Source organism: Rhinatrema bivittatum, chromosome 1 (genome assembly GCF_901001135.1).
Source record: "Rhinatrema bivittatum chromosome 1, aRhiBiv1.1, whole genome shotgun sequence".
NCBI classification, from domain to species: domain Eukaryota; kingdom Metazoa; phylum Chordata; class Amphibia; order Gymnophiona; family Rhinatrematidae; genus Rhinatrema; species Rhinatrema bivittatum.
Genome location: NC_042615.1, coordinates 195,734,660 through 195,755,436, shown reverse-complemented (window position 1 = coordinate 195,755,436; position 20,777 = coordinate 195,734,660). Strand labels below are relative to the sequence as shown.

The 20,777-nt window shown below is 43.8% G+C and overlaps 1 protein-coding gene across 6 annotated transcripts in view; it reads right to left on the bottom strand.

Annotated features, from left to right (window-relative positions):
* Window positions 1-20,777, bottom strand: part of LDB2 (LIM domain binding 2) — a 711,173-nt gene that overhangs the window by 219,180 nt on the left and 471,216 nt on the right. The gene's annotated exons all lie outside the window — the stretch shown is intronic.

Genomic DNA, 20,777 nt, shown 5'->3' with positions numbered 1-20,777 from the left:
GGATTGGCCATAAAGACATAAAAGGATTAAGGTTGTAACTTCCCATTTTGGTGTAAAGGCTGGTACTGTGCTCCCACAGATTTCATGCCACTTTTCAAAGGGAAAGTATACATGTACTTTCCCTCTTGAACTTTATCTCACCAAAACTCCCTGCACACAATTACAACCTGCTAATTCATTTGCAGATTTTTTCACAGGGCAAAATACGCATGTACTTTTGCAAATTCAAAAGTATGCATGCAATTCCAAACCCTGTCCCCCATTCCGCCCATAGGAACACTTATTTATTTATTTATTTATTTTAGAAGATTCATTTTAGAAGATTTATATACCGATGAACGTTGGGAACATCTCATCGGTTTACATTAAAACAAATTATAGCTAGCCAAGCTTTACATAGAAATTGGAACCAAATGTAAAAAGAAACAGAACAGATAATTAATAACAAGACAACATCAGCACTTAACTTTTGGGTAGATGTACATGCAAATGAGTCCTGTGCATGTACTTTACTCACATATTATGCAGGCAGCTTTGTAAAAGCCCATTTCTGTAGGTAAAGCACTGTTTAACCAGGGAAATGGCTTTGAAAATTGTCCATTTTAAGGAGGCTCATGTACTAAGCAGAAAAAAGTTTTCTCTGTTAAAAAAACAACAACCTCAAATGCCTAGAAACATGCAAAGGTGCTAAAAATAAACAGTTTGGGGCTATTTTCCTTTGCAATAGTAAAATTTTACATAAGATATAAGATACTGGGTCAGACCAAGGGTCCATCAAGCCCAGTATCCTGTTTCCAACAGTGGCCAATCCAGGCCATAAGAACCTGGCAAATACCCCCACACATTAGATAGATCACAAACTACTATTGCTTATTAATTATCATCATAGAAGTTTATGGATTTATTCTCTAGGAACTTATCCAAACCTTTTTTAAATCCATTTACACTAAGGGGCGGATTTTAAAAGGCGCGCGAATAGCCTACTTTTGTTTGCGCTCCAGGCGCAAACAAAAGTACGCTGGATTTTAGTAGATACGCGCGGAGCCGCGCGTATCTGCTAAAATCCTGGATCGGCGCGCGCAAGGCTATCAATTACGTATAGCCGGCGCGTGCCGAGCCGCGCAGCCTACCCCCGTTCCCTCCAAGGCCGCTCCGAAATTGGAGCGGCCTCGGAGGGAACTTTCCTTTGCCCTCCCCTCACCTTCCCCTCCCTTCCCCTACCTAACCCACCCGCCCGGCCCTGTCTAAACCCCCCCCTTACCTCTGTCGGGGGATTTACGCCTCCCTCCGGGAGGCGTAAATCCCCGCGCGCCAGCGGGCCTCCTGCACGCCGGGCCGTGACCTGGGGGCGGGTACGGAGGGCGCAGCCACGCCCCCGGACCGCCCCGGGCCGTAGCCACACCCCCGTACCCGCCCCCAAAACGCTGCCGACACGCCCCCGAAACGCCGCGACGACCGGGCCCGCCCCCGACACGCCCCCCTCGGAGAACCCCGGGACTTACGCGAGTCCCGGGGCTCTGCGCGCGCCGGGAGGCCTATGTAAAATAGGCTTCCCGGCGCGCAGGGCCCTGCTCGCGTAAATCCGCCCGGTTTTGGGCGGATTTACGCGAGCAGGGCTCTGAAAATCCTCCCCTAACTGCTGTAACCACATCCTCTGGCAATGAATTCCAAAGCTTAACCATACGATAAGTGAAAAAATATTTTCTTTGATTTGTTTTAAATGAGCTACTTGCTAACTTCATGGAGTTCCCCCTGGTCCTTCTGTTATCTGAGAGAATAAATAACCAATTTACATTAACTTGTTCAAGTCCTTTCATGATTTTGTTACCTTCTATCATATCCCTCCTCAGTCATCTCTTTTCCAAGCTGAACAGCCCTAATTTTTTAGTCTTTCCTCATAGGGCAGCTGTTCCATGTCCTTTCTGTGTGTTGTGTGCTACAATTGAATGTTTATTTAAATCCCACATTAAAGAAATAAAATGCAATGCAATTCAATGAGTGAATATGTGAAAATGGGCATGAGAAAATAAGGTTTTGCAGGCCCGTTTTCGCAGAAAATGTAACTACACCTTAATGAAATATAATTATCATTGTTGCAGCCTAGGGCAGTGGTGAGTCATGCACATGGCATTAAAGGGGTCATCTGGTCTATTTGAAGTCCTGCCCCCCCGCTTCTAAAAATTCTTGGTAGTCTTGCTCTACGTGCCTTCTTGGAAAATGGTGCTGGCCAACCCCATGCACGTCTGTGCCCCAGAATGTGCAAATAAGCAGTCTGGGGGCACAGAAAGGCATTCTCCATGATGGTGCAGTAGGGCAGTAGTGAATGGGGATCAGTCCTTCCTCCAGAAGACTTCTTATCTATGGGATAAGTTTTGGCAAGGATGGGGCATGGGTAAGCCTTAAATTGGAGCTTGCCCTTGTTTAGGTGGATGAAGCAGTAGGGCTTGAAGGAAAAGGGCTTAATAAAGGATACTTGTTTTGTTACATTTCAAGCCCACAAGTTAGTTGGGGTTTGAAGTCGAGGTGGGATGGTCCATATGAACCACCAGAGATATTTGTAAGCAAGAGAAGGCAAGGCTTTAGACAGTCTGCACAGAAGTTTGACTGACCGCAACAGTTCTAAGGTTTCCAGGCCAGTATCATGCATTGCCTTGGCTGGGAATGAGCAAAATTCTTCTCACAAAACTTTGCTACAGATGCTAATGAGCTCATTTTCATATTTATTTTTTTTATATACCAACATTTGATCTCAATTGAGATATCACACCAGTTTACATTCAGGTACTGTATTTCCCTATCCCCAGAGGGCTTACAATCTAAGTTTTGTACCTGAGGCAATGGAGAGTAAAGTGACTTGCCCAAGGTCACAAGGTGCAACAGCAGGACTTGAATGGTGGTCTCCTGGTTCATAGTCCACTGCTCTAACTACTAGGCTATTCCTCCTCCCTGTACTAGAGGCTATTCCTCCTTCCATGTATTAGAGGTCCCTCTAATACATGGAAAATTCCACAAGTTAGTACATAGGCCCTTATAGTTTAATGACTAGAAATGGCCCATAGCATGTATGGGATAAGTATATGTGGGAAGTGGTAAGAATGAAAAACTATAGGGGATAAATACCTGCTAGCATAACAATTACCAATCTTAGTACCCAAGGACCAAAAAGCAGATCTGGTGTTCTGATTACCAGTAGAAAATATTCATGAGACACATTTGCATACAATGGGAGTCATTTTTCAAATTGTGTTACGGTCTTATCACGGGCGTTAGGGCCCTAATGCTCGTGATAACATCTTAACACATGATTTAACACACTGCGAGATGTATATGCAAATTTGAAAAATGTTGTCAAGTAAGAGAAATTTGGGAGGAGTTTGGGCAGAGTAAATGAAAATGAGGGATGCTTAACGTTGCATGCATTAATGTAACGCCTTCTATCACGGGATTTAACGCTGGAAATAACGACACCTTTTTTCCTGGCGTTATGCCTGCGATAGCTGTGCATACCAGCCAGATGGGGATTTTGGGGAGGGAGAGGGGAGAGGGGAGAGGGAAGAGGGGGAGGGGAAGGGGAGAGAAGAGAGAAAGAGAAAGCCTAATAGTCAACTTTTTATACCACTGTAAGAGGGGGCATTCTGAACTTGGGGTGAGATTTTGCTGATGTGTTAGGTTTTGGGGGGCAATTTTACATGCATAGTCAGAGGTACAAACAGCACAGTAGACATCAATGAAGATTTTATGTGATTTGGAGTGATGAAAGGTACACAAAGATGAGATTTGTACAATGTATTCTCAACCTAGCTTGATACATTCTCTACCTAGCTCCAAGGAGAAAAGAAGTGACCTTAAGGGAGAGATTAAGGGACCACATATGTACAGATTTACTGCTTTTAGTTGCATTATGGATATTGTAAGGTATAAGATTACCATATGTTAAATGAAGTATTGTGAAATCTGGTTGCTATGTTCTTATGGTCTGCTGATTTTATTTGGAGGGAAGGTATTTATTTGTAGTTGATATTGATATTTTGTATTTCTTATATGATATTTTGCTTCTGAGTTCATGCATGTTATTTTGTTATGTTGATTCTTGTGTTTTTTGTATTTAATTTTATTATACGAACCACTTTAATTTTATGAAGTTATTAAACTTAAACTAGGGTACTTTTTATGAAATGCCATATCATTTTTGTTAAACCACTACTTCTTTAAAATTTTATGATGGAATGCTATCACAGTGTCCAACTTCTTTATCGGCACTCTCCAAATCCCTAGGCACATAATGCCCAGGGATTTGGAGATTTATCCTTCCCCGCAACAGAGGATCTGCAGTAGGGTTATGCAAAAGGAAGCCCAGGACTCAGTGTCTTAAGGAGAGACCAGGTCAGGGTTACAGGAATATTTTGCATATACACTGGTAAGAAGTCACCAAAAGCAGAGTGACTATCGAGTGTATGAATTTTGCTTTTCTATAGTGAATAGACTAATTTGCTTTACTCCTTAAGTGTAGTTTTTTCAGTGTTCTTTTATAAAATAAAGCAAGAATGCTTTATATAGAGATTATGTTTATCTGTCTGTTTGTCTATGATCTGGTATCAGGAGACAAACTGCTACACAGAATGAGCTGATAGTTTACAATTTACACCTGGGTATGTACTATTAAGAAGATGTTAATACTATAACAGTAGTTTTTAAAAACAGCTGCGCAGGCACATATGTACGTGCATATGCTGGCTCGTGCAAATGGACATGGTCATTTTATAACATATGGGTGTATAGGCTGTACGTGCGTACAAGAGCGCAATATTTTATATAGACACATGCATGTGCAAATGCCACCTCTACCATGTAAGTGGGGGGATTTTAGTAGATACACATAGTTCATTCCCAGTTCACCCAGGTAAAGTATAGGACTTCCTAACACCCTTCGTTAACTAGCCTACCTTTTACCATTTTAGCCCCAACCCTTAAAACCCTGCTAACCTCTTTAGTATTTTTTGTTTCAGGCCTTACACGCCATCCATATCAGAAATAAAGTTACGTGGTAGGGGACTCTGGCATGTGCTTGTGTATTTAAATAATGTGCAGATTTCATTGAGAAATCTAGGAGTGCCCATGCCCCGCCCAGACCACGCCCCCACCCTGCTCATCTTCCAAAAACATTTTTTTGTGCATAACTGGAGATGCGTGTGTACTTGCGCGCTTTTTAAAATATACCCAGTGCTCACTGGCTCAAGTTCTGCGCGCATTTCCTGGCTTTGGTGCGCTTAGGGCTTTTAAAATTCACCTTTATGATTACAGGCTTTGTTGGGAATATTATTTCCTTACATTTTGTTGGGTTTTGGTTTTCTGCATTACAGTTGCAATAACACGTTAGCTAGGTGTTACACATACTGTACAACAACATCACTCCCACATGTATACTCTCAGTGAATGCACTCATTCTATACTTGTTTTCTTTTCAAGTAACCTTTCTTGGAAGTGCCTTGCTGGCACTAGAATTAGAGATTTGAACACTACAGTGTTGATTTTGGTTACTCGTCTAAGTGCTTTCTGGAATTAGAGTTTCATAGGCATTAACAGTCTGACTTGTTGAGCGGTTTTAAGTGGTGTACCGCAAGGATCGGTGTTGGGACCGGTCCTGTTCAATATCTTTGTGAGCGACATTGCGGACGGGATAGAAGGTAAGGTTTGTCTTTTTGCGGATGACACTAAGATCTGCAACAGAGTGGACACGCCGGAAGGAGTGGAGAGAATGAGACGGGATCTAAGGAAACTGGAAGAGTGGTCGAAGATATGGCAGCTGAGATTCAATGCCAAGAAGTGCAAAGTCATGCATATGGGGAGTGGAAATCCAAATGAACTGTATTTAATGGGGGGGGAAAGGCTGATGTGCACGGAGCAGGAGAGGGACCTTGGGGTGATGGTGTCTAATGATCTGAAGTCGGCGAAACAATGCGACAAGGCGATAGCTAAAGCCAGAAGAATGCTGGGCTGCATAGAGAGAGGAATATCGAGTAAGAAAAGGGAAGTGATTATTCCCTTGTACAGGTCCTTGGTGAGGCCTCACCTGGAGTACTGTGTTCAGTTCTGGAGACCGTACCTTCAAAAAGACAAAGACAAGATGGAGGCGGTACAGAGAAGGGCGACCAGGAAGGTGGAGGATCTTCATCGGATGACGTACGAGGAGAGATTGAAGAATCTAAATATGTACACCCTGGAGGAAAGGAGGAGCAGAGGTGATATGATACAGACTTTCAGATACTTGAAAGGTGTTAATGATCAAAAGACAACGACAAACCTTTTCCTAAGGAAAAAAATCAGCAGAACCAGGGGTCACGATTTGAAGCTCCAGGGAGGAAGATTCAGAACCAATGTCAGGAAGTATTTCTTCACGGAGAGGGTGGTGGATGCCTGGAATGCCCTTCCGGAGGATGTGGTGAAGACCAGAACTGTGAAGGACTTCAAAGGGGCGTGGGATAAACACTGTGGATCCATAAAGTCAAGAGGCTGCCAATGAAGAGTGGGTGACTCGCCAGAATGATGGCTACTGCCTGGAGTCAATACCCTTATTAAATAAACATACACAGGCTTGACTCCAACATCGCTCTAAGCTTCAACAGCAAGAGGAAATGTGGAAAAAAGGATTCACACTCACAAAGAGGGGAGTAGCTGGCTTGTTACGGCGGTTACTACCCCAAATCAAATAAGCCTGATACTTCACTTTCAATGCATATACAGCATAGTTCTCTGATTCAACGGCAGGGGAGAAGAAAAGAGGGTTCGCACTCACAAAGCGGGGAGTAGCTGGCTTGTTACGGCGGTTACTACCCCAAACCAAATGGGCCTGATACTTCACTTTCGATGCACATCCAGCATGGCTCTCTGCTTCAACGGCATGGGAGAAGAGTTATACGTCACGCATATCCAGCATAGCTCCCTGCTTCAACGGCAGGGGAGAAGAAAAACAACCAATAAGGGCTAATAACATAGTCTGGGTAAAACAAATAAGCATGGGTGCAGCTTGCTTATTGCGGCGGCTACTACCCCAAACTAATCAAGCTAGATATTTCACTTGGATGCAGCTCCATCACTGCTCTCTACATTAAAGGTGGGGATGGAAGGGAAATAGAACCAAGAGCTAAGAGAAACAGATAAGTATGAGAGAAAATATGTGTGAAGCTTGCTGGGCAGACTAGATGGGCCATTTGGTCTTCTTCTGCCGTCATTTCTATGTTTCTATGTTTCTATGTTTCTATGTTCCTGTAATTTCAGTTTGTGTCACAATGTTTTACATGACACATACACAGATATAAAATCTATCTATCTACACACATACACACATACTTTATATCTCTGAAAAGTAATGAATCACAGAGTTTCAATGCTGAAAATAATTTTGTAGTGTAGTAAATTGTTCCCAAATATTGTAATTTAACAGCTTAGTACAGGATAAAAATACTCCCAAAAGTAGGGTTACCACAGACTAGACTGTAAGCTCCATAGAGCAAGGACTATCTCTTATATGTATCTGTAAAGCACTGTGGATGTCTAGTAGTGCTTTGGAAATGATAAACAGAAGTAGTAGAGATAGAAGTCATTAGGGACTGGCTGAGCCAGTCCTGTTTTTACCCTCATTACATGTTTGCAATGGGGGTAACACTAGGACTGTCTCTGCCTGTCTCTGATGATCTAGACTCATTTGGTAATCCTACTAAAAAAGTAAGATTAAATTTGCTGGGTTCCAATGATTTTCAAAAGCTTTTCAGATGCCCTAGAACTATCATGGAGGAATAAAACTCAATCTGTGAAAATGCTCAAAGAACATGGGGATACATGATAAAGAAGGGTTTAGGGTTTTTTTTTTTTTATAACTATTTTTATCGGCATTTAATATACAAAATTAACAACATTAACATTCTTTAATTGAAATCTCTCAGATTGATACATAGACAGTTAACTCCTTTCCCCAATCCACCCCCTCACCTCTCTTCCTCCCCTTTCATTATGGCAAAGCTGAAATATTCATTATTATTATTTCATCTCCAAATATTTTGGTTCAAAGGCAACTTCATTTGATACGTATATTCATAAATTTGCAGACATCATGAGCGGCTTTAATATTGACCTACATGTCATGACCAATCTTTACATTCCAAATACAAGCAATTTCATTTATAGACTTATGAACTGGTAATATTGATATGCTGAATCTTAAAAACGATATTTGCTCTAGATTTCTTTTGGTAAACTATCCATATAAGCCCGCTATATTTCCAGAAATTGTTTAGGGGATTTCTTAAGTTTTGTTAACCATGCCTTCTGGTCCTGTTGGGTTCCAATCTGTTGAGACGATGGACGTTCTGTTAGAAGGATTTTGAACAGACAAAAGGAACTTGAATATGTATGTGAACGAAGTGTGAATGAAGCAGTGATCCCTTTAAAAATGGTGGCAATGGATTAATATCAGCAGCTCCTGATGAAGCTGTTTAGCGAAACATCAGCCGGGTGTCGAGCTGATGCCATATTATTTGAGTCTAAAATACTGGGATTGCAGAGAGTTAAAAAACTGAAAAATTGAAAAATTTTATAAAATTGAAATGTATTCAAACCATACATATTGTTGACTTCACCGTGATTGGTTTAATACAAGTTTACATTTTTAAATTTCATCACAAATATGAATGTATGTTTAAGGATCCTAACCACAGATGATTAAAAGACCGGACAGCTTCCTTTTGAACATCGGGTAGGCACGTCGCCAGGCTTGCTGATTCGGCACATACAACACTGATAATAACCATTATAGTAAACATTTTGAGTGTTGATAAGAGACTAAGAGGTTGGTTTTGAGGTTTTCCTTCTTGGAAGTAGATTTTCTTGGGTGGAAAATACATTAAGCTCTTTCTTTTTTCCAGTGTAAGTAGCTCCATCGTTTCTGCAGCCCAGCCTCTGCTGCAAGCCATTTTATCAAAATACACTTCTCAGATATCGCCAGCCCTTTAATCACAAATCTCATATTCCCTAAATCCCTACATGTCTCTGCTAAACACCCCCTAATAATCATAATTGGCCTTGTTTGGGCAAATTCAGTTGTAGATAATTAGACATTTCTTTCAAGGTTACATCACAGAATTTTTGCCCCATTGAGCATTCCCCCTAATCCTTGAAATAATGTGGCATGCACATGAAACCACTTCAGATATTTGGGTGAATTAGTTATTCCTATCTTAAATGCTTTCATGGGTGACACTACCAGTCTATGTAATAGTCTCAAATGTTGATCCCACAACGTGGCAGATAGCAGAGATTTATGCATCATGAGAAGACTCTCATTGAGATCTTCTTTCCCAATCTTTTCACTGAAGTCTTTTGCCCATTTGTCTGCCACTCTGGCTAATATCTGATAATATGATTGATCTTGTAAGTACCTATACATTCGTGACAGTTTGTACTTCCCTGTTCGATATATTTGCAATAATTTTTGGAAAGCATTGGGTGTAAGGGACAATTTAGAATTTACCACAATCGACCGTATACAACTTGAAAACTGGTTATAGGCCAGAAAATCTGACTTCTTCAGGCCCAGTGCCTCCTGACACTGATCAAATCCATACATCACCCTCATTTGAGGGTTGACAAAAAATTGTAATGTGTCTATATTTCATTTTTGTAATTCTCTAAAGCAGTTTGTCTGTTGCCCTGGCACAAAATCTGGGTTGCCACATATTAGCAACCAAAGAGAGAATCTCCATGGGAGAGCCACGTGTTGCCACACAAATTTCCATACCACTCGCATATTGTTTATTATATCATTTGTGTGCATGTGTATGGGTAGCATATCTACCTGTGCTTGTAGTACAAATCATAAATCAACAGGCGCCACCATCAATTGGTCTAATAATACATCTGAATATATATTAGAGTCATATGGATGCAGTGTCCCAATGACCTTAATAAACATCCCATATTATATAATCTAAAATTTGGAAACCCCCAACCTCCGCCTTCTACTGGAGCTGCCATTTTTGTTAAAGTTAGCCTGGCTTTCTTCCCCTTCCAATTGAACCTGGAACAATCTTTCTGTATGCACAACAAATCTCTCTTTTTAACTGCTATAGGTAGCAATTGTAACATATACAGAAACTTCGGTAGGAGTATCATCTTTCTCATAGCTATCCTGCCTAACGTGCTCAATGGCAGGTTCACTCAGCATAAATATTGAAATAAATTAAAATAAAAGTATTAAGTAAAACACAAATAAATGAACCTGTTTCAGAAATATAAACCGGTTTGACTTTTGCTGTATTACCAGAAAAGTGAGATGCAATAACCTTAAATATGTTTTCATTTATTGACCTTTATTTCTGTGCATTGGTGCAATTTTGTAAGGATCTTTGTTTCCATGGTTGATTTTAAAGTTACTAATTACTCAATAGTTTCCCTTTAGAACTTCACAATCCAAGTCTATATCTAGAACAAAGAAAACGGTTTTAATATGACCCTTTGTTACCAAAGATCCTACATTATTCATTTTTTACTTCATTCATAAGCCATGAGATTTCAACTTTTTTATGCCCTGTCCTATTATATATTTTCTCTGAATATACATGAATTGAGCATTAAATCCCGTTTAGTTTTTATCTGTAAGAATGGTGCCAATATTCTGTTTCCATAAAATATTAGGGTATGTTAGACGCTAAAGCAGGGAAGAAAGACTGAAATAGGCAAATTTGATATGAACTGCTTAATTGCAAAGACATATTAAACATAAAAAAAAGCAGAATTCGATGCAAAAAATTCAGACTCCAAAAATTTGGGAAATTATGAGGAAGGGATACTTTTGCTATCCACAAACACAATATAGGAAAGGAGAGCCAAAATATATGCTGCCTCAAGAAATAAGGACAAGAACTTAGTGATCTTACAAGGCAATTTGAAAAGAAGATCAGTCAATATAGAAAGAAAATTATTTTTCTAGATTAATCCAATTTAGGTTGGATTGGCCACTGTTGGAAACAGGATACTGGGTAGGGATGTGAATCGTTTTCCATATCGTCTTAACGATAGAAATCGTGTGGCAGGGCAAGAAAATCGTCTTAGGCACGATTTTTTAGTTAAAAAATAGTTAAAAATCGTTTTTTCCGATTAGTGCACACTAACTCGAGTTAGTGCGCACTAACTGGGAGTTAGTGCGCACTAACTGAAAATGATACAATTTGACACTTTTCAGGTCAGTTAAGGTCAGTTTAGGAATGAATATGTATTCCTATTGGCTGCCCTCTTATTTATTCATGTTACCAAGTTTCCTACTGACAGTATATGGGGGATGGGAAATGGAAACAGTTGGTAGCTTGACAAAACAAGTAATGTGATCAGTCAATGTGACTAGAACTTGTGCCCTAACCCTGATACCAGGGGTATTGTGATCTTCCTGCACACAGTGCCCTATCCCTATTAATACCAGGAGTGTTGTGATCTTCCTGCACACAGTGCCCTATCCCTAATACCAGGGGTGTTGTGATCTTCCTGCACACAGTGCCCTATTCCTGATACTGGGGGTGTTGTGATCTTCCTGCACACAGTGCCCTATTCCTGATACCGGGGGTGTTGTGATCTTCTTGCACACATCCCGATATCAGGGATAGGGCACTGCATGCAGGAAGATCACAACACTCCTGGTATTAATAGGGATAGGGCACTGCATGCAGGAAGATCACAACACTCCTGGTATTAATAGGGATAGGGCACTGCATGCAGGAAGATCACAACACCCCTGGTATCAGGGATAGGGCACTGTGTGCAGGAAGATCACAATACCCCGGAGGAGTGAGGGTCAGGCAGCTCCCCCCTGTCTGTGAAGCCAGCCTCTCACTAGTAATGCAGGGAGGGAGCTGTCTCAGACTTCACCATCCTCCCCCCCCCCCCTTACCCACACACCATTCACTAGCTGGGACATGGGGGAAGTCAGGAGTGAGGGTCAGGCAGCTCCCCCCTGTCTGTGAAGCCAGCCTCTCACTAGTAATGCAGGGAGGGAGCTGTCTCAGACTTCACCCTCTCACTAGTAATGCAGGGAGGGAGCTGTCTCAGACTTCACCATCCACCCCCCCCCCCTCACCCACACACCATTCACTAGCTGGGACATGGGGGAAGTCAGGAGTGAGGGTCAGGCAGCTCCCCCCTGTCTGTGAAGCCAGCCTCTCACTAGTAATGCAGGGAGGGAGCTGTCTCAGACTTCACCATCCTCCCCCCCCCTCACCCACACACCATTCACTAGCTGGGACATGGGGGAAGTCAGGAGTGAGGGTCAGGCAGCTCCCCCCTGTCTGTGAAGCCAGCCTCTCACTAGTAATGCAGGGAGGGAGCTGTCTCAGACTTCACCATCCACCCCCCCCCCCCTCACCCACACACCATTCACTAGCTGGGACATGGGGGAAGTCAGGAGTGAGGGACAGGCAGCTCCCCCCTGTCTGTGAAGCCAGCCTCTCACTAGTAATGCAGGGAGGGAGCTGTCTCAGACTTCACCATCCTCCCCCCCCCCCCCCTCACCCACACACCATTCACTAGCTGGGACATGGGGGAAGTCAGGAGTGAGGGTCAGGCAGCTCCCCCCTGTCTGTGAAGCCAGCCTCTCACTAGTAATGCAGGGAGGGAGCTGTCTCAGACTTCACCATCCTCCCCCCCCCCCCCCTCACCCACACACCATTCACTAGCTGGGACATGGGGGAAGTCAGGAGTGAGGGTCAGGCAGCTCCCCCCTGTCTGTGAAGCCAGCCTCTCACTAGTAATGCAGGGAGGGAGCTGTCTCAGACTTCACCATCCTCCCCCCCCCCCCCTCCCCCACACACCATTCACTAGCTGGGACATGGGGGAAGTCAGGAGTGAGGGTCAGGCAGCTCCCCCCTGTCTGTGAAGCCAGCCTCTCACTAGTAATGCAGGGAGGGAGCTGTCTCAGACTGGTATCAGGGTTAGGGCACTGTGTGCAGGAAGATCACAACACTCCTGGTATTAATAGGGATAGGGCACTGTAAGAGATGACTGTAGTAGATTGAATAAAGATCTGATGTTTCTGCTCTCCTCACACCAAACAAAAACAACACACAATCAGAGAAGCCCTTCTTACAAAGCTGAGCTAGTGAGTTAAGTAGGAGGAAAAGTAAACATACTGGTGCCAGTGTGGCTACTTAAAAAATACACTTACCAACAATCAATTACATATATTTGAACTGTGTACAGTTCCAGCCAGGACCACCTTTCTAAAATGCACAGTGATTGGCAAATTCAACATGCACTAGCATTTCAGGTGCCTGCTAACAAAAATAATAAACAAACAAGTTCTAGTCACGTGAGTACTGATAATTACATTACTTTTTTTGTCAACCTTCCAACTGTTTCCATTTCACATCCCCCCAACCATATTGGTAACATCAATAGATAAGAGCACAGCCAGCCAATAGGAATACATACATACATATTCATTCCTAAGTGACCTTTACTGACCTGGGAAGTGTGAACACTTTGTTTCATTTTCTGTTGGTGTTCGTTAGTTTCCAGTTCCATTTCCCATCCCCCCAACCATCACCTCAGTGGTAACCTTGGTAATATCAATAGATAAGAGGGCAGCCAGCCAATAGGAACACATATTCATTCCTAACTGACCTTCAGTGACCTGGAAAGTGTTTATTTGTATCATTTTCAGTTAGTGCGCACTAAATCGAGTTAGTGCGCACTAACGGGGAGTTAGTGCGCACTAACACGATTTAACGATTTTTAACGATAAATCGTTAGAATTTCTATTGTATCGTGTTCTATAACGATTTAAGACGATATAAACATTATCGGACGATAATTTTAATCGTTGAAAAACGATTAACATCCCTAATACTGGGCTTCATGGACCCTTGGTCTGACCCAGTATGGCAAGTTCTTATGTTCTTATGGATCATCTCTTGAGGTCAATAAATTAGATATTTTATCATTACTTAGTAATGAATCTTTTAATTTAGCTTCAAAATTCTGCAGGATTGGATGCTGTGATAATGAAAGCACTGTAAATTAACAAACAAGTGTTTTTGATAGGTTGTATCCTCCTTCCCCAAGATCCTTTTCCAGTTCTGGGTTCCATTCTGTCACCACCCAGGAAAAGGGTACTGGTATCATTGTGGATAATACTTTGAAATTCTCAGTTCAGTGTGTGCTGTTTGGTAGTGGTTCAAAAAGCAAATATAATGTTAGGAATTATTCTGAAAGAACTGAAGGACAAAAGAAAGAATATCATAATACCTCTGTATAGATAATATGGCGCAATCACACCTTGAATACCATGTGCATTTCTGGTTGCCCCATCTCATATAAGATATAGTGGAATTAGAAAAGGTACAGAGAACGGTAACAAAACTGATAAATGAGATGAAAAGCTCCCATATAAGGAAAGGTGTATATTAACTAGTACCTGTGCACTTGTGCGGATGATTTAAAATTCCTGCATATGTACGCCTGCAGGCGCATGGCTGCACATGTGCTCTTTTTAAAGTTATCGTCCCTGCTCATAAATGCGCTTTTGAAAATTGCTATGATAGTATGTTACATTTATATGTGTAATTTCTCTGAAAATGACCTCCTATATGTGTAAGTTTCATAAAGTTCTGATGGCGAAACCGAATGACGGTATACAAAACACCTTAAATAAATAAATAAATAAATAATGGGCATAAATTTGGACACATAAATCATAAATCATTCCTAGAGAGGAGAGGCATTTTGGGGAGATGTTATAAATTTACATGTTTATTTTTACTTTAAAAAAAAACTATGCATGGAAAGAACCAATGATGATGCACATCCCACCATCATTTTGAATAGAAAGTTTTGCACATACATTGACCACATAACAACCCAATATTCAAATACAATTTGTGTGGATGCCTTGCATTTGAAAATCAGCTTTCTCTGTGTGGGTTTAAAAGTTATTAGGCACCCTATTAAAAATTTACCTTGAATCTCCATTTGTTCTAACATTTCTAACATAAAGCTGAACTTTTGCAGATAGGAAGCCTGTTGCAGAATAGAAAGTTTCTTATACAGCAATGGACACAGTAAATAGCGTGGAGGAGTAGTCTAGTGGTTAGAGCAGTGGGCTGAAAACCAGGAAGTTAAGCTTCAAATCTCACTTTTCCAGGGTCCGCTGGAAGCATTAGGTGGCTTAGGTGGTGGCCTAGGATGCCGGAAGTGGGCGGGGTGGACAAGTAGCCAGTAAGGGTGGCAGGTTTGAAAGGATGGGCGAGATGAGAAGTGGCATGGGTGAGGCTAGGAGCTAGGGGGCGTTTTCGGGTATGTATTTTTTTGAAGAGCTGGGGTTGTTTACGATTTGAGAGAGAGCACACATAACAGCACCACCTAGGGTGGTTGGGCACCCTTCCACCAGCACTGCAGTTTCCACAGTGATGCTGCTCATCAACCTGGGCAAGTCACTCCATCTTCTCCTGACTCAGCTTAAAATATTGCAGTTCGCAGATAGGGGCGGATTTTAAATGGATTTCGAGCGTAATATAAGCGCGTAACCCTTTTAAAACTCTCCTGCGCGTGTCGCCGAGTCTATTTTGCATAGGCTCGGCGACACGCGCAAGCCCCGGGATGCGCGTATGTCCCGGGGCTTGAAAAAAATGAGCGGGGAGTGGGCGGGCCGGGGCGGGAACAAGGCCTCTGGCACATCGTTTGTGCCGGGGGCTCGCACGCTGACTCTTGGCCGGCGAGTGCAACCTACATCTACCCAGAGGCAGGCGTAAATAAAGAAACAAAGGTGGGGGGGGGGGATTTAGATAGGGATGGGGGGCGGGTTAATAGGGGAAGGGAGGGGAAGTTGGGGGGGTGGGTGGGCGGAAGGAAAGTTCCCTCCGAGGCTGCTCTGATTTCGGAGCGGCCTCAGAGGGAACGGGGAAAGCCATCGGGGCTCCCTTAGGGCTCGGCACGCGCAAGGTGCACAAGTGCGCACCCCTTTGCGCGCGCCGACCCCGGGATTTTATAACATGCGCGCGGCTGTTGTCTCTCCAAATAGTATTTGAAAGCTGGTCATCCTATAGGTGTCACATTTTGATTGCAAGAGTTTGATCTGGGTTTCTGGAATTTTTCCATTGTGAAAAATGTGTTTTATCTGAGGGGCCAATTTGTAGCAGAATTTCATAGGTCATGGTGATCAGTAGAGCATGGATATTGCTGGTTCTTTTCTTTAAGCAGGTGAATAAAGTAGCTACTGGGAAAGATAAAACAATGCAATACAGGATGTTGTGAAATTTTTTGGGCAATTTACTGGGCATAGATATATAGCAGCAGACTTGCATAGTTGGAATCAAATATTGAGATATCACTCAACAACAAAATTACTTTTAGTCAACATGAGTGCTGGCCCAAATGCTGAAAGATTAAATCACAAAATATATAGCAATCATGTTGCAATTACTGAATCTCTATATGCCCCAAGATCTAAAATCTAAAGATATTCATTGATTTAAAATGAATGGGCATTCCAAAATAAATAGAGTCTAATTTGTTTCTTTCAGGGGTCCTTGAAATGAATTGACAGGGACCCCCAAATTGAATGAATCCTATTTATTTCATTAGTTTTTCCCCCTGTGGGGAATTGATGTCTAGGGAGATTAACAGATGCAATACAGAAAGGAATTTTTACAGTATAGTTATTTTCATCCTAGCCCAGTGAGCCATGTATCCTTGTCAGACTTTGAAAGACATGTTGTCAAGGAGACAACGTATTGCAGTGAAACATTTTCCTTAATTAACCTATCATTGCTCTGTACATCCAGGGTCACTGATCTTGAAGACTGAGCATGTCTGAGAATTACTGTGCATCGTGTGCATTTCTTCTGTAGTCATCATCCTGTCTGCAGCTTGATGCCCAGCTGCCATACCTCTAGTACCTTATCAGACTTCAATTTCATCATCTGTTAGATCTTCCATTGACTGTCTTTTTCAAGCAATCAACATTCTGCAATACCTGGACTTCTCACAGATAATTGTTAAGAAGTTTTTACAAGCATGCAAAGGTGAATTTTAAAAACCTGTCATATGCCAAAACTGGGAGATATGCACATAAGTTGGGCCGACTCACACTATGGGGTAGATTTTCAAATACCGCGAATAGGCGTACTTTTGTTGGCGCTCCAGGGCAAACAAAAGTACGCTGGATTTTAGTAGATACGCGTGTAGCCGTGCGTATCCGCTAAAATCCGGGATCGGCGCGCGCAAGGCTATCGATTCTGTATAGCCGGCGCGCGCCGCGCCGCGCAGCCTACCTCCGTTCCCTCCGAGGCCGCTCCGAAATCGGAGCGGCCTCGAAGGGAACTTTCCTTTGCCCTCCCCTCACCTTCCCCTCCCTTCCCCTACCTAACCCACCCGCCTGGCCCTGTCTAAACCCTCACTTACCTTTGTCGGGGGATTTACGCCTCCTGGAGGGAGAAGTAAATCCCCGCGCGCCAGCGGGCCGCTAGCGCGCCGGGACGCAACCTGGGGGCGGGTCCGGAGGGCGCGGCCATGCCCCCGGACCACCCCGGGCCGTAGCCACGCCACCGAGCCCACCCCCGGAACGCTCCCGACACGCCCCGAAAACGCCGCTGCGCTCGATCCCGCCCCAACACGCCCCCGACACGCCCCCCTCCGAAAACCCCGGGACTTACGCGAGTCCCGGGGCTCTGCGTGCGCCGGTAGGCCTATGTAAAATAGGCTCACCGGCGCGCAGGGCCCTGCTCGCCTAAATCCGCCCGGATTTGGGCGGATTTAGGCAAGCAGGGCTCTTAAAATCCGCCCCAAAGTGTATTATAGAAGCCACCCGTGTTTGTGCGTATGTCCCACTATGTGCACAAATGAAAAGTTCCAAAAAAGGGATGGGCCGTGTGTTGCGCTCGGGGGTGGACCCTTGTCCTGGAGCAGTGGAGAACGGCTCCTTGGTAGGGACCAGGAAGCACCTGCCCCCAGGGGGCAGAGCACTGGAGGAGACAGAGGCTAGGATGAGCTTCACCACTAGAAGCCCGAGGTCCCCCCTGGAGGAGTCCGTAGGGACCCGGGCCGCTTGGACTTAGGTGGGCCTCGCAGGGTCTCCTGGAGAGATGAGAGTCAGGCGTACCCACGGAAAGGAGGGGAGCGCGGTCAGGTTTGAGACTGGAGGTCAGGTGGAACAAGGAGGACCAGAACAGCGTAGGTGATGATAAGGCTAGGAACAGAGCCAGAATCTTGAGACGTGGTCGAGCAGGCAGAGGTCAGAATCCGGGGATCAGTCCGAGGAGTGGTCAGCAAATCAGGGGTCAGGTTCCAGAGGTCAGACGAGGTCACAGGCAGGCCAAGATCAGAAGGCAGGCAGCATGCAGACGTCGAGTATCAGGCTGAGGTCAGAAGGCAGGCGGCAGGTAGGCAGGACGAGGAGCAGACTGGAGTCAGGAGGCAGGCAGCAGGCAGGCAGGTCGAGGAGCAGACCGAGGTCAGTACCAGAGAGACAGTCCAAGGGTACTACCTGGGTAGACGAACAGGAACAGGAGGACACTGGAGAACTAGGATGCAGGAACAAGGCAGGAACAAGACTGGAACAGAAGATTCCTGGAACAAGACTTGGAACAAGACTGGAACAAGGTTCAGACGCAGTGACAATCTAGCAAGACACTAACCCGATTGCCAAGGCAAGGAAGTACAAGCAGGGACTTCCTTATATCAGGAATCAATCAGGGTGCGCCATGGAGCTAGGACCCGCCCCTGGCCGTACAAGAGGCTGGGCGGTGCGTGCGCGCATGCGTAGGGGCGTGGCCAATGCCACCGAGGATGCCGAGCTCTGGCGTGAGGCCAGATGCGTAGTGGAAGGCCCAGCGACCGCCACCGCCGCCACGGGATGCCGAGGCCTGGAAGAGCTCGCAGCTGCTGCTAGGAAGGCCGACCTGGGACCTGCCGTGGAACCAGGGAGGTGAGCAGGCCTGTGCCGGGCCGGGCATGGACAGGGTGCGTAACACCATGGACATGGTCTGGGCAGGGCATGGACTTTCCTGGATTTCACTTTCAAATTAGCACATAAATACTGACACGCACAGGCACGCGCCAGGTTCCCCTGCCGAGTAACTTTACTCCTGCTATGGATGACGTGCAAATTATAAAATAAAGATAAATAGGCAGATCAGCAGGGATTTAAGGCATGGAGCTAACAGGGAGGCTATTAAACTAGGGGGGGTTTGGAAGTCCTATTCCTTATCTGAGTGAACTGGGAACAAACTGGGAAAATTGGTAATGGCGTTGGTGCACGTGCCTTTTAAAATTCCCCCACCTACACTGTAGAAGTGGCATTTGTGTGCATAGGGGCACATCCGCTTAAAATTGCATGCACATGTATGCATACTCAGGCTATTTTTAATAAGTGCGCATATACATGTGTATGTTATAAAATGACCACATTCCTGGGCACAGACCGATTAACAGCGCACATGTGCACCCGCATGCTGGTTTCAAAGTTACCATCTAAGGTTTTTAAATAAGCTTTATCTGCATACAAATTTTTTTTTTTAATTTACAGACATTGCCTTTCTGTATGACCAATGATTATACCCACTACATTCATTTGGACATAAGTGATACCGACTATTTATGCAGTATGATGGAGATAAATAAAATTCAGTAAAAGTATGCTTTATTAATTTCTTTGTTATGGATTGTGTAGCATTTTTAGTGGAATACCCCTTATACCACCATAGGGGACTTGCTGCTTGATGCCTTCCTGCCATACTCCTAGTACCATCATAGGGGACTTGCTCCCTGATGTCTAGTTTCCAAGCCCTTAATTATACCATAGGGGGCTTGCTGGTACATGCCTACCTGTCACAACCCTTATGTGACCATAGGGACTTGGAAGTTGCTGCCATATGCCTACTTTCCATGCCCCTTGACTGTTACTGCTCTACCTGCCTGCAATGCCCCTTATACCACTACAGAAGTCTTGGTGCTACTGCTGCGCCTTCCTGCTATGTCTGCCTGATATGTATAAGCAAGAGATTTTTGGTGCCTCTGAGTTGTTTGCTGTTGTTTTTCTTTGTTGTACCGGAAAAAAAAAATGCAAAATTTATAAAAAGAAAATTCTCCTCTCCTCCACCTATTTTATGGATCTTTGTTTTGTTTTAATTCCTTTGCAAAGATCCCAGCCTGGTTCTCCCACCCTGTTTGTTTGTTATTATGAGGTGGTTTGTCAATAAAAGCCCTCAGTCTTAAGAAAAAAAAATACAGTCAGAACAGAAAAAATAGAGGAAAGCAACCATTTATATTTTCTGAGTGTTAAAAGTATCAGTCAGGCAGAGGGAACTCAAGCAAAACCGGAAAATCAGGAAGTGGAACAGTCAGACTTCAGCTACAGAATATGGGAAACAGTTTCTAAACAGAACAACCCTCACCGCTATCCAGGATAATTACACAACACTTAATGGTGAAACCATTTAGATGTCCTGCATGTTCAACAAGTTCCTTCAGCAAGCCCAATTCACAGTCTTGTGAAATTTTTGTACTTTTATTATGTATGTAAATCTTGTATATCGCTTAGGCCTTTTGTGTTAAGCGATTAATACATTTTTTAAATACAATACAAATACAAGAAAATCAATATTTCTCCCAGCAGATAGATCAGGTTCCAATAGGGAATGTAATCAGGCTTATTTCCAGAAAATTATACTTATCACAGTTCATTCTTTTGTACTGATTCTGATAATTGGCAAGTGTGCCTGAACAGAATGACTATCATCTCCCAT